The sequence below is a fragment of the Halichoerus grypus genome, chromosome 12 (assembly GCF_964656455.1).
Source record: "Halichoerus grypus chromosome 12, mHalGry1.hap1.1, whole genome shotgun sequence".
NCBI classification, from domain to species: domain Eukaryota; kingdom Metazoa; phylum Chordata; class Mammalia; order Carnivora; family Phocidae; genus Halichoerus; species Halichoerus grypus.
In genome coordinates this window covers 15,511,279-15,520,648 of record NC_135723.1, presented here as the reverse complement: position 1 = coordinate 15,520,648, position 9,370 = coordinate 15,511,279, and positions in this window count along the sequence as shown.

The window sequence follows — 9,370 nt, the reverse complement described above, 5'->3', positions numbered from 1 at the left end:
AAAGCATGGTTTCTCTAAGTGTTTTTTCTCCGAGTTAGAAAGCTAGCTATTAGACTTCCATGCAAAAGTGGGGCCGCAGTACTAGCTTCATGGAGCAAGTGGGGAGTCGTGTTCTGGCTTCTTCCGGGGCCTGGGTCTCACAAGGAAAATGGTTTTGGACTCACTTGCAGTGCGCTCACGCATGCACACAGCAAAATGCGTCCACCCTGAGGCATGGCTCTTTTAGCCGAAGCAGGAATTCCCTACAGAGTTGTTCCTTTGAGTTAGGTGGTTGGCTTTAGGCCTGCAGGCACCCCCGGGGCAAGGGTACTAGCCTCATAAACCAGAGGTGACTTGAGAGCTGCCTTCCGCACCGGCCTGTTTCTCACTCCATTTCACGTCTGGGACCCTTTGCCCGGTCTCTCGTACACGAGCACTGTCAAATTCCTCCTGCTTCAGGAACGGCAATGTTAACACAAGCGCAGTCACTCTATAGGATTGATTCTTGGTGTTAGTAGCCTGGTAACTAGGCATCCAGGCACACAGGGTACAGCAGTGCTAATCTCCTCGAACAAGAGGTGAGTCGACAGCAGCCTTCCTTCCAGGCCTGCTTCTCACTCCGAGTTACGTTTAGGTTCCATTTCTCATGCTTTCACAAAAACACACAATAGATGAAGTGCACGCTCAGGAAGGGCGATCTTTGCTGAGGCACGGGTTCTCTACAGTTTTGTTCCTTTTCGTTGTGTGGATGGCACTGAGGACTCCACGCACACACGGAAGAGCCGATCTAGTTTCCCGAAACAAGAGTTGAGTCGATAGGTGCCTTCTGCCCATGCTTATTTCTCCCTCCGAATTCTGCTGGGACTCCTTCCCCAGGTTTGCACTCAAGCAGACTTGAAAATGCTGCCACCCTGTGGAGAGGCGAATGAGCTGAAGCTGGGGTTCTTGAGCGGCTTCTTTCTGCCAAATCAGTGTGGAGCCCTTAGCGTTCCTATGCACACATGGAGCCGAAGTGTTAGCTTCAGGTAACAAGAGCTGAGTCGAGAGGAGCCTTGTGGCCCGGACTCCTTCTCCCTCGGTTTCACGTAAGGAACCCGTTCCTCAGGCTCTCACCCACGGTAGCCCGGAAAGTGCTTCCTCCCTCAGAGAGGTGGATGGTAGCTAAAGCACGGTTTCTCTACCGTGTTGTTTCTTCCAGGGAGAACGCTAGCGATTAGACTTCCATGCAAAAGTAGGGCCGCAGTGCTAGCTAAATGAAACACACGGGGAGTCATGTTCTGCCTTTTGCTGGGGCCTGAGTCTCACTCGCAGAAACTTTGGACTCCCTTGCAGTGCTCTCACGCACGCACACAACCAAATGCTTCCACCCTCAGGAGCGGCTGTTTCCGCTGAAGCACGGATCCTCTACCGTGTTTTTCCTTCGAGTTAGGTGGCTGTGTTTAAGCCTGCACAGACACCCAGGGCAACGGTATTAGCCCCATAACCATGATGTGAGTTGAGAGCTGCCCTCTGTACCGGCCTGTGTCTCCCCCGATATTACGATATTGAAACCGTCCCCAGGCTCTCAGCCACAGTACACCCTAAACTGCTTCGCCCACAGAGAGGTCGACGGTAGCTAAAGCTCGGTTTCTCTACTGTGTAGTTTCAAAGAACGCTAGCTATTAGACTTCCATGCAAATGTGGGGCTGCCGTGCTAGCTTGGTCAAACACTTGCGGAGCCGTGTTCTGCCTTTCGCTGGGGCCTGAGTCTCACTCGCAAAATGCTTTGGACTCCCTTGCAGTGCTCTCACGCACGCACACAACAAAATGCTGCCACCCTCAGGAGCAGCTGTTTTAGCTGAAGCACAGGCTCTCAACCGAGTTTTTCCTTCGAGTTAGGTGGCTTCATTTAAGCCTGCACACACACCCTGGGAAACGGTACTAGCCCCATAACCATGATGTGGGTTGAGAGCTGCCTTCTGTACCGGCCTGTCTCTCCCCCGATATTACGATATTGAAACCGTCCCCAGGCTCTCAGCCACAGTACACCCATAAACTGCTTCGCCCACAGAGAGGTCGACGGTAGCTAAAGCACGGCTTCTCTACAGTGTTGTTTCTTCGAGTTAGAACGCTAGCTATTAGACCTCCATGCAAAATTGGGGCCGCAGTGCTGGCTTCACAAAATAAGTGAGGAGTCGTTTGCTGCCTTCAGCAGCTGCCTGAGGCTCCCTCCGAAATAGGTTTGCCACTCCCTTGTAGTGCTCTCACGCACACACACAAAAGAAGCTTCCACCCTCAGGAGCAGCTGTTTTAGCTGAAGCACAGATTCTGTACTGACTTTTCCTTTCGAGTTAGGTGGTTGTGTTTAAGCCAGCACACACCCACGGGGCAACGGAACCAGCCCCATAACCATGTAGTGAGTTGAGAGCTGCCTTCTGTACCGGCCTCTCTCTCCCCCGATATTACGAAATGGAAACCGTCCCCAGGCTCTCAGCCTCAGTACACCCTAAACTGCTTCGCCCCAGAGAGGTCGACGGTAGCTAAAGCATGGTTTCTCTAAGTGTTTTTTCTCCGAGTTAGAAAGCTAGCTATTAGACTTCCATGCAAAAGTGGGGCCGCAGTACTAGCTTCATGGAGCAAGTGGGGAGTCGTGTTCTGGCTTCTTCCGGGGCCTGGGTCTCACAAGGAAAATGGTTTTGGACTCACTTGCAGTGCGCTCACGCATGCACACAGCAAAATGCGTCCACCCTGAGGCATGGCTCTTTTAGCCGAAGCAGGAATTCCCTACAGAGTTGTTCCTTTGAGTTAGGTGGTTGGCTTTAGGCCTGCAGGCACCCCCGGGGCAAGGGTACTAGCCTCATAAACCAGAGGTGACTTGAGAGCTGCCTTCCGCACCGGCCTGTTTCTCACTCCATTTCACGTCTGGGACCCTTTGCCCGGTCTCTCGTACACGAGCACTGTCAAATTCCTCCTGCTTCAGGAACGGCAATGTTAACTCAAGCGCAGTCACTCTATAGGATTGATTCTTGGTGTTAGTAGCCTGGGAACTAGGCATCCAGGCACACAGGGTACAGCAGTGCTAATCTCCTCGAACAAGAGGTGAGTCGACAGCAGCCTTCCTTCCAGGCCTGCTTCTCACTCCGAGTAACGTTTAGGTTCCATTTCTCATGCTTTCACAAAAACACACAATAGATGAAGTGCACGCTCAGGAAGGGCGATCTTTGCTGAGGCTCGGGTTCTCTACAGTTTTGTTCCTTTGCGTTGCGTGGATGGCACTGAGGACTCCACGCACACACGGGAGAGCCGATCTAGTTTCCCGAAACAAGCGTTGAGTCGATAGGTGCCTTCTGCCCATGCTTATTTCTCCCTCCGAATTCTGCTGGGACTCCTTCCCCAGGTTTGCACTCAAGCGGACTTGAAAATGCTGCCACCCTGTGGAGAGGCGAATGAGCTGAAGCTGGGGTTCTTGGGCGGCTTCTTTCTGCCAAATCAGTGTGGAGCCCTTAGCGTTCCTATGCACACATGGAGCCGAAGTGTTAGCTTCAGGTAACAAGAGCTGAGTCGAGAGGAGCCTTCTGGCCCGGACTCCTTCTCCCTCGGTTTCACGTAAGGAACCCGTTCCTCAGGCTCTCACCCACGGTAGCCCGGAAAGTGCTTCCTCCCTCAGAGAGGTGGATGGTAGCTAAAGCACGGTTTCTCTACCGTGTTGTTTCTTCCAGGGAGAACGCTAGCGATTAGACTTCCATGCAAAAGTAGGGCCGCAGTGCTAGCTAAATGAAACACACGGGGAGTCGTGTTCTGCCTTTTGCTGGGGCCTGAGTCTCACTCGCAGAAACTTTGGACTCCCTTGCAGTGCTCTCACGCACGCACACAACCAAATGCTTCCACCCTCAGGAGCGGCTGTTTCCGCTGAAGCACGGATCCTCTACCGTGTTTTTCCTTCGAGTTAGGCGGCTGTGTTTAAGCCTGCACAGACACCCAGGGCAACGGTATTAGCCCCATAACCATGATGTGAGTTGAGAGCTGCCCTCTGTACCGGCCTGTGTCTCCCCCGATATTACGATATTGAAACCGTCCCCAGGCTCTCAGCCACAGTACACCCTAAACTGCTTCGCCCACAGAGAGGTCGACGGTAGCTAAAGCTCGGTTTCTCTACTGTGTAGTTTCAAAGAACGCTAGCTATTAGACTTCCATGCAAATGTGGGGCTGCCGTGCTAGCTTGGTCAAACACTTGCGGAGCCGTGTTCTGCCTTTCGCTGGGGCCTGAGTCTCACTCGCAAAATGCTTTGGACTCCCTTGCAGTGCTCTCACGCACGCACACAACAAAATGCTGCCACCCTCAGGAGCAGCTGTTTTAGCTGAAGCACAGGCTCTCAACCGAGTTTTTCCTTCGAGTTCGGTGGCTTCATTTAAGCCTGCACACACACCCTGGGAAACGGTACTAGCCCCGTAACCATGATGTGGGTTGAGAGCTGCCTTCTGTACCGGCCTGTCTCTCCCCCGATATTACGATATTGAAACCGTCCCCAGGCTCTCAGCCACAGTACACCTTAAACTGCTTCGCCCACAGAGAGGTCGACGGTAGCTAAAGCACGGTTTCTCTACAGTGGTGTTTCTTCGAGTTAGAAAGCTAGCCATTAGACTTCCATTCAAAAGTGGGGCCGCAGTCCTAGTTTCATGGAGCAAGTGGGGAGTCGTGTTCTGGCTTCTTCCGGGGCCTGGGTCTCACAAGGAAAATGGTTTTGGACTAACTTGCTGTGCACTCATGCATGCACACCACACAATGCGTCCACCCTGAGGCATGGCTCTTTTAGCCGAAGCAGGAATTCCCTACAGAGTTGTTCCTTTGAGTTAGGTGGTTGGCTTATGGCCTGCAGGCACCCCCGGGGCAAGGGTACTAGCCTCATAAACAAGAGGTCATTTGAGAGCTGCCTTCCGCACCGGCCTGTTTCTCACTCCATTTCACGTATGGGACCCTTTCCCCGGTCACTCATACACGAGCACCTGCGGCTTCAGGGACGGCAATGTTAGCTAAAGCGCAGTAACACTACAGCATTGATTCTTGGTGTTAGTAGCCTGGTAGGCGAATGAGCTGCAGCTGGGATTCTTTACAGGCTTGTTTCTTCCCAGGCAGTGTCGAGCACATAGCATTCCAAGCACACATGGAGCAGTAGTGTTAGCTTCAGGTAGCAAGAGCTGAGTCCAGAGGTGCCTTCTGCCCGGACCTATTTCTCCCTTGGTTTCACGTATGGAACCCGTTCCCCTGGTTCTCAGCCACGGTACTCCGTGTAATGCTTCCTCCGTCTAGAGGTCGACGGTAGCTAAAGCACGGTTTCTCTACAGTGTTGTTTCTTCGAGTTAGAACACTAGCTGTTAGACTTCCATGCAAAAGTGGGGCTGCCGTGCTAGCGTGATGAAACACATGGGGAGTCGTGTTCTGCCTTTCGCTGGGGCCTGAGTCTCACTCGCAAAAAGCTTTGGACTCCCTTGCAGTGCTCTCACGCACGCACACAACAAAATGCTTCCACTCTCAGGAGCGGCTATTTTACCTGCAGCACAGGCTTTCTACCGAGTTTTTCCTTCGAGTTAGGTGGCTGTGTTTAAGCCTGCACACACACCACGGTCAACGGAACTAGCCCCATAACCATGTAGTGAGTTGAGAGCTGCCTTCTGTACCGGCCTCTCTCTCCCCCGATATTACGAAATGGAAACCGTCCCCAGGCTCTCAGCCACAGTACACCCTAAACTGCTTCACCCACAGTGAGGTCGACGGTAGCTAAAGCATGGTTTCTCTAAGTGTTTTTTCTCCGAGTTAGAAAGCTAGCTATTAGACTTCCATGCAAAAGTGGGGCCGCAGTACTAGCTTCATGGAGCAAGTGGGGAGTCGTGTTCTGGCTTCTTCCGGGGCCTGGGTCTCACAAGGAAAATGGTTTTGGACTCACTTGCAGTGCGCTCACGCATGCACACAGCAAAATGCGTCCACCCTGAGGCATGGCTCTTTTAGCCGAAGCAGGAATTCCCTACAGAGTTGTTCCTTTGAGTTAGGTGGTTGGCTTTAGGCCTGCAGGCACCCCCGGGGCAAGGGTACTAGCCTCATAAACCAGAGGTGACTTGAGAGCTGCCTTCCGCACCGGCCTGTTTCTCACTCCATTTCACGTCTGGGACCCTTTGCCCGGTCTCTCGTACACGAGCACTGTCAAATTCCTCCTGCTTCAGGAACGGCAATGTTAACACAAGCGCAGTCACTCTATAGGATTGATTCTTGGTGTTAGTAGCCTGGTAACTAGGCATCCAGGCACACAGGGTACAGCAGTGCTAATCTCCTCGAACAAGAGGTGAGTCGACAGCAGCCTTCCTTCCAGGCCTGCTTCTCACTCCGAGTTACGTTTAGGTTCCATTTCTCATGCTTTCACAAAAACACACAATAGATGAAGTGCACGCTCAGGAAGGGCGATCTTTGCTGAGGCACGGGTTCTCTACAGTTTTGTTCCTTTGCGTTGCGTGGATGGCACTGAGGACTCCACGCACACACGGAAGAGCCGATCTAGTTTCCCGAAACAAGAGTTGAGTCGATAGGTGCCTTCTGCCCATGCTTATTTCTCCCTCCGAATTCTGCTGGGACTCCTTCCCCAGGTTTGCACTCAAGCAGACTTGAAAATGCTGCCACCCTGTGGAGAGGCGAATGAGCTGAAGCTGGGGTTCTTGAGCGGCTTCTTTCTGCCAAATCAGTGTGGAGCCCTTAGCGTTCCTATGCACACATGGAGCCGAAGTGTTAGCTTCAGGTAACAAGAGCTGAGTCGAGAGGAGCCTTGTGGCCCGGACTCCTTCTCCCTCGGTTTCACGTAAGGAACCCGTTCCTCAGGCTCTCACCCACGGTAGCCCGGAAAGTGCTTCCTCCCTCAGAGAGGTGGATGGTAGCTAAAGCACGGTTTCTCTACCGTGTTGTTTCTTCCAGGGAGAACGCTAGCGATTAGACTTCCATGCAAAAGTAGGGCCGCAGTGCTAGCTAAATGAAACACACGGGGAGTCATGTTCTGCCTTTTGCTGGGGCCTGAGTCTCACTCGCAGAAACTTTGGACTCCCTTGCAGTGCTCTCACGCACGCACACAACCAAATGCTTCCACCCTCAGGAGCGGCTGTTTCCGCTGAAGCACGGATCCTCTACCGTGTTTTTCCTTCGAGTTAGGTGGCTGTGTTTAAGCCTGCACAGACACCCAGGGCAACGGTATTAGCCCCATAACCATGATGTGAGTTGAGAGCTGCCCTCTGTACCGGCCTGTGTCTCCCCCGATATTACGATATTGAAACCGTCCCCAGGCTCTCAGCCACAGTACACCCTAAACTGCTTCGCCCACAGAGAGGTCGACGGTAGCTAAAGCTCGGTTTCTCTACTGTGTAGTTTCAAAGAACGCTAGCTATTAGACTTCCATGCAAATGTGGGGCTGCCATGCTAGCTTGGTCAAACACTTGCGGAGCCGTGTTCTGCCTTTCGCTGGGGCCTGAGTCTCACTCGCAAAATGCTTTGGACTCCCTTGCAGTGCTCTCACGCACGCACACAACAAAATGCTGCCACCCTCAGGAGCAGCTGTTTTAGCTGAAGCACAGGCTCTCAACCGAGTTTTTCCTTCGAGTTAGGTGGCTTCATTTAAGCCTGCACACACACCCTGGGAAACGGTACTAGCCCCATAACCATGATGTGGGTTGAGAGCTGCCTTCTGTACCGGCCTGTCTCTCCCCCGATATTACGATATTGAAACCGTCCCCAGGCTCTCAGCCACAGTACACCCATAAACTGCTTCGCCCACAGAGAGGTCGACGGTAGCTAAAGCACGGCTTCTCTACAGTGTTGTTTCTTCGAGTTAGAACGCTAGCTATTAGACCTCCATGCAAAATTGGGGCCGCAGTGCTGGCTTCACAAAATAAGTGAGGAGTCGTTTGCTGCCTTCAGCAGCTGCCTGAGGCTCCCTCCGAAATAGGTTTGCCACTCCCTTGTAGTGCTCTCACGCACACACACAAAAGAAGCTTCCACCCTCAGGAGCAGCTGTTTTAGCTGAAGCACAGATTCTGTACTGACTTTTCCTTTCGAGTTAGGTGGTTGTGTTTAAGCCAGCACACACCCACGGGGCAACGGAACCAGCCCCATAACCATGTAGTGAGTTGAGAGCTGCCTTCTGTACCGGCCTGTCTCTCCCCCGATATTACGAAATGGAAACCGTCCCCAGGCTCTCAGCCTCAGTACACCCTAAACTGCTTCGCCCCAGAGAGGTCGACGGTAGCTAAAGCATGGTTTCTCTAAGTGTTTTTTCTCCGAGTTAGAAAGCTAGCTATTAGACTTCCATGCAAAAGTGGGGCCGCAGTACTAGCTTCATGGAGCAAGTGGGGAGTCGTGTTCTGGCTTCTTCCGGGGCCTGGGTCTCACAAGGAAAATGGTTTTGGACTCACTTGCAGTGCGCTCACGCATGCACACAGCAAAATGCGTCCACCCTGAGGCATGGCTCTTTTAGCCGAAGCAGGAATTCCCTACAGAGTTGTTCCTTTGAGTTAGGTGGTTGGCTTTAGGCCTGCAGGCACCCCCGGGGCAAGGGTACTAGCCTCATAAACCAGAGGTGACTTGAGAGCTGCCTTCCGCACCGGCCTGTTTCTCACTCCATTTCACGTCTGGGACCCTTTGCCCGGTCTCTCGTACACGAGCACTGTCAAATTCCTCCTGCTTCAGGAACGGCAATGTTAACTCAAGCGCAGTCACTCTATAGGATTGATTCTTGGTGTTAGTAGCCTGGGAACTAGGCATCCAGGCACACAGGGTACAGCAGTGCTAATCTCCTCGAACAAGAGGTGAGTCGACAGCAGCCTTCCTTCCAGGCCTGCTTCTCACTCCGAGTTACGTTTAGGTTCCATTTCTCATGCTTTCACAAAAACACACAATAGATGAAGTGCACGCTCAGGAAGGGCGATCTTTGCTGAGGCTCGGGTTCTCTACAGTTTTGTTCCTTTGCGTTGCGTGGATGGCACTGAGGACTCCACGCACACACGGGAGAGCCGATCTAGTTTCCCGAAACAAGCGTTGAGTCGATAGGTGCCTTCTGCCCATGCTTATTTCTCCCTCCGAATTCTGCTGGGACTCCTTCCCCAGGTTTGCACTCAAGCGGACTTGAAAATGCTGCCACCCTGTGGAGAGGCGAATGAGCTGAAGCTGGGGTTCTTGAGCGGCTTCTTTCTGCCAAATCAGTGTGGAGCCCTTAGCGTTCCTATGCACACATGGAGCCGAAGTGTTAGCTTCAGGTAACAAGAGCTGAGTCGAGAGGAGCCTTCTGGCCCGGACTCCTTCTCCCTCGGTTTCACGTAAGGAACCCGTTCCTCAGGCTCTCACCCACGGTAGCCCGGAAAGTGCTTCCTCCCTCAGAGAGGTGGA